General features: G+C 45.5%; 1 protein-coding gene across 1 annotated transcript in view; it reads left to right on the top strand.

Annotated features, from left to right (window-relative positions):
* Positions 1–737: 737 nt before the first annotated feature.
* The window catches only part of LOC306818096 (plexin-B2-like), a gene marked incomplete at its 3' end in the record, with an annotated part of 74,043 nt that continues 69,780 nt past the window's right edge, over positions 738–5,000 (top strand). The window contains exon 1 of the mRNA XM_079335469.1: positions 738–765. The remainder of the gene's footprint in view (positions 766–5,000) is intronic.

Here is a 5,000-nt window from a genome sequence, read left to right as displayed (position 1 = left end):
TGGATCGAGTTGGGTTTGGAAAATTGGACCCGGCACTTTCGCAGAACTTCTGTCCAAACCATGAACACCAATAAAAACCAGTTTCAATCGAGGCCGAGATCTTTTGAAGTTTCAAACCCCCCGCGGTGGATCGCTCGGCCAGATGTGATCTGACTCATCGGCGCTTGATTGGTCCTGTCTGGATTACACGCATCACTGAAGTGCGATGAGGCTGAGTCATTGGAAAAGTTGGAGGCTGAGTCGTTCGTCCATTAAGCGCAATTAGCATATCCCGGCTCGCTCCGCGCGCGTGCAGAGCCGCCGTGTGGGAGTGTTTTTTTCTTCTGCTCGGCTTTCTTTGCTGGCCGCCTCCCTGCATAATGAACCTTCCTTCAAATGAAAGTTTTTTTTTGTACCTCCGTGCCTTCAATGTTTTAGCTCTAATTGACCGCTCGGGCTGATGAAACACTCAGAACGCCACGGAAGGATTCCTATGAACCTCCGAGAAGCTTTTCAGCGTTCAAACGGCCGACCTTCGTGTCGTCAGCCGTCGACGTGGAAAAAAAAAAAAAAAGTTTTTTCATCCTTTTTAACCAAACAGTTTTTTTCTGCAGATTTCTAACCTTTTGTGAAATTTAGTCCCAGAGGATTCTGATTGGTTTTGGAATAACCTTCAGGTTCATAACAAATGTCACTTTTGTGTTTCGTGTAGGAGAGAGAGAGGAGAGAGAGAGAGAGAGGGGCGGTTCATGTCATCGGAGGTCGACCGGCCTGAGATCTGAACAGGTAAGAAATCATTCACCTGTTTCAAACTCTCCTCTCAGCATGTTTTTTTTTTTTAAAGGTCATCAGAAGCGTGAACTAACTTGACCAGCGTTTTGATCTTCGTCACTTTTCGACCCGCTGGGATGTTTCTCGACTCGACGAGCCGAGAAACATAACAAAGACGTCTCAGTTTTTTTAAAGCATTAAACAAAAAAAACACTGTTCTGTTGGAAGGAGTCGGCGCTCCCGGGCCGGCGAGCGTGCTGTTTTATTGATAAATTCCTGAAGTCACACAAAACACTTTGTGTTTTTCTTTTTCTGAAGGCTGTTTCATAAAAAAATTCTCTTAAAACAAGTTCATTAAAGTGAAGCTGCTGAGTCGACACAAAGCAGGGCAGCGCTGTTAGCTAATTATTTCACCTAAGAACAAACACAAACACATACAGTGTGTGTGTACGTGTGTGTGTGTGTGTGTGTGTGTGTGTGTACGTGTGTGTGTGTGTGTGTACACACACCCGACTCCACTCGGAAGTTTACAATCCATCCCCAAACAAACTTCAAGCTCCCAGATCTTGTTCCGTCCAATCCCGTGAGACCTGCTCGTTCTGACCACTCTGGCTCTATGAAGTGTTTCTGGGCTCCATTTTGATTGGTCGTCGTTGACTTGTGATGTCATCATTAAAAAGATGAAGCACGTCTGAAGGAAAAAGCCGGAAAACACAGGAGGTGCACTTTTTATTTTCCATCGCAGACGTTTCTGTTGTTTGTCTTTTTATGTCTTATTTATTTATTTAGCTGAGAAGCTTGAAATAATAAGGACACTGAAACAATATCACACACACACACACACACACACACACACACACACACACACACACACACACATTCTCCCAGCTTCCTCTGGGACGTGGACAGGAAAGGTCTGGTTTGTGCTCGCAGGAGGAACTTTAGGGTGTTAGCATGTTGATTTGTTGCGCGTGGGTGTTTGTGTGCGTCTCAGCGGAGCGGCGAGCTGCAGCTGTGTGACGGCTGGCTTTAAAAAAAAAAAAAAAAAAAAAGTGAACTGCACTGACACACACTTATGAAATAATGCTCGCACACCAAAAAACCCCCCCGGAGAAGACAGGCGCTGTCAGTATTACTGTCAACAGATGTTAAGACTTCCTCTCCTGCCCCAGAAAAGTCTCTCTTTTTTAACGGCTCAAACGCAGATTGAACATCGCAGCTTTAAGTTGTCAGCGAACACTGAGCGCCGCTACGGATGGATTATTCGGTCCGGCAGGCGCAGAACTCAAACTGAAGTGTTGCATGGAGTGCTCACGCTTTTAAGAGTCTTCTTTTTACACATTTTGTTATGATACGAGCAAAATAAACGTTTTTTTTTCTTTTCTTTTTTTTTTGGTCTTTTTTTGGGATTGTTAAAGTTTCAGAACTGGGTTAAATCCCCGCTGCGTCTTTGTCAAGGACAAGCAGGAGACATTCAGTACCACGGAGAAAAAAAAAAAACGAGGAGTCATTCATGAGAGGAAGTGACAGAAAGTGAATCACAGATGATCAGTCTTCAGGACGGTGCATTAAAAAGTAAACAAAATGTTGTTTTTTTTTAAAGGATTTTAAGTATTTAAAGGAGCAATATGTCCCTTTGTGTTTAAAATGGTCTAAATTCAAAACATTATTGCGAGTTGTCTCCTTCCCCTCCTCTCCAGAGTGGACGCTCACACGTGCAGCCATGTGGTGCACAATGTAGCTTCAGTGTTTAGCCAGCTCTGCATGTTTAATTAAGTTCAATAAAGTTCAAACTCCATCCATTTTCTGCCTCTTATCCGGGCCGGGTCGCGGGGGCAGCAGTCTAAGCAGAGACACCCAGACTTCCCTCACCCCAGACACCTCCTCCAGCTCTTCCGGTGAGACCCCGAGGCGTTCCCAAGACATAGTCTCTCCAGCATGTCCTGGGTCTACCCCGAGGCCTCCTCCCGGATGGACATGCCCGGAACACCTCCCTAGGGAGGCGTCCAGGGGGCATCCGGACCAGAACCACCTCAGCTGACTCCTCTCGATGTGGAGGAGTAACGGCTCTACTCGGAGCTCCTCCCTGGTGACCGAGCTCCTCCCCCTCTCTCTAAGGGTGCGCCCAGCCACCCTACGGAGGAAGCCCATTTCGGCTGCTTGTATCCGAGATCTCGTTCTTTCGGTCATGACCCAAAGCTCATGACCATAGGTGAGGGTAGGAACGAAGATCGACCGGTAAATCGAGAGCTTCACCTTTCGGCTTCGCTCCTTCTTCACCACGACGGACCGATACAGCGACCGCATGACTGCAGAACGCCGCACCGATCCGTCTGTCGATCTCACGCTCCATCTTCCCCCCCACTCGTGAACAAGACCCCGAGATAGTTCAAACTCTGGTTTTGTTTTTAACTCTTTGTTAAAAATATAAAAGGATACCGAGGACTTCGCAGTTTGTCCTTGCAGCTGCCTCTCCTCGTTGGACTTTAATATGTGCTGGATATTTCTCAACTATTGCGCAATGTATTTTATATATATATATATATATAATTGAATATTTCATTGAATGTTCTGTGAGGAGACTGGATCTGGATTCAGAGGCGGCGCTTTGCCGGAGGTGACAGACCGACAGAGGCTCATTCAAAGGAAATAAACACATCAAGAAGTGGACACAAAAGGCAGACGGATAAATGGATGCAGATGCACGAGGTAGAAGAACGTCTGCAGACAGGCTAATGAACCGAATGCATCAGATTCCTACAATGAAATGATGATTATGTTGGCCTTCGCCAGTCGCTCGTGGAAACTTTGCCTCGTCTGTGAATGTGCTGATGCACTTCCTCTGCTGGGGGAGAAAAAAAACAAAAAAAAAACACAACGAAACAAAACAGTGATCTCTGCCTCTTATCTTGGCTCCTTTTTATTATATCACCAACATTCAGATGGGTACAGCATGAGACGAGAGAATCAGTTTGTATTGAACACGGTTGAATGCAGTGCTGATGAAAGCTCATGCTGATAATAGCTTTTTCATTATGTCCTTAGCCGGGCTTGGCATTTCATTTTCTCTCATGGAGAGAGAGAGCGAGAGAGAGAGGGCGAGAGAGCGAGAGAGAGAGAGAGAGAAGTTCACATTTTTCAGACTGCTGCTGCTGTGATGGCGTTGGGTGATGGCGGTCGTGTTGGGTGCCTCGTCTTTTCTCTGGAGTTCGATTTGTGTGTTTGGAATATTATCTTCTAGATTGCATTTTTGCTCGATTAAGCTCCGTGAAGAAGCCCGGCTGCGTGTGTGTGTGTGTGTGTGAGTGGGATTGTGTGTTTACCACCATAAATAGATGTCTGGGATTAAGAACAATCCAACACAACACAGCTGTTTCAGATCAGCTGTCACCCTCTGACTCATGTGGCTCCTTCTTCTTCTTCTTCTTCTTCTTCGTAGATTGAATCGATGCCACAGTGAGCAGTCTTGACTTCACAGTAATGAAACATTGAGAAAAAGTTTAGTGGCTGATAAGTATCATAAGAACGAGATGAAGGGGATTTTGAAGATACAGGCACTTTTAATTCTTGGTTGCTTGGAAGGCCCAACGGGCTCTCGAGTCGCCACTCGACAGATTGCGGCGCTTTCCCAAACTCGACTCTGGTCCTAAATCTTTTAAATATTTCATACCAAAAAAAAAACTCTTGACTCCAGTTAGCGAAGCCTGTTGGTTGGTTCGCCTTGAATTGCACGCTCGTGACAAAACTTGTGATGTTGCATAATGGAGATAAATGTCAAGGATAGCCGAGCGGTTGTTTCCGTCCATCCAGAATCAAGTCGTGAGATTTCAGACCCAGCTTGGTCCGCACCATCAAACCACTCAAAACATGGCGGCATGCAGAGCTTAATCTCGTCTCTACATTCAACCAAAGGTATTTCAGACTTTGAATGTGTTCCACATTAAGGTCGTAGATGGGTTGGTAGTTGACTTACCGCTGAGGCTATCAGGTCTTTAGTCTTTAATCTCATCCAGGTGAATCTCTAAACTTTGGATTGCATCATGGAAAATTTGGCTTTTCTTTCCCAAAGTTTTCTTCATATCTCAAGATGGATCCTCTATGTTGGCACCAACATCCCCCTGAGATGAATCAGGAGGCAGTTGATTCGAAACACAGCCGTAGATCGGATGGAAAGATCCATTTTTTTTAGTCTTAGATTTGGCACCAAGTCCGTCATCCCCAAGGAGACGTTTTTCTATTTAAGTCAGTTT

The sequence above is a fragment of the Symphodus melops genome, assembly GCF_947650265.1.
Source record: "Symphodus melops genome assembly, chromosome: 22".
NCBI lineage: Eukaryota > Metazoa > Chordata > Actinopteri > Labriformes > Labridae > Symphodus > Symphodus melops.
The sequence above is the reverse complement of the archived record's forward strand: the minus strand, read 5'-3'. Positions and strand labels throughout refer to the sequence as shown.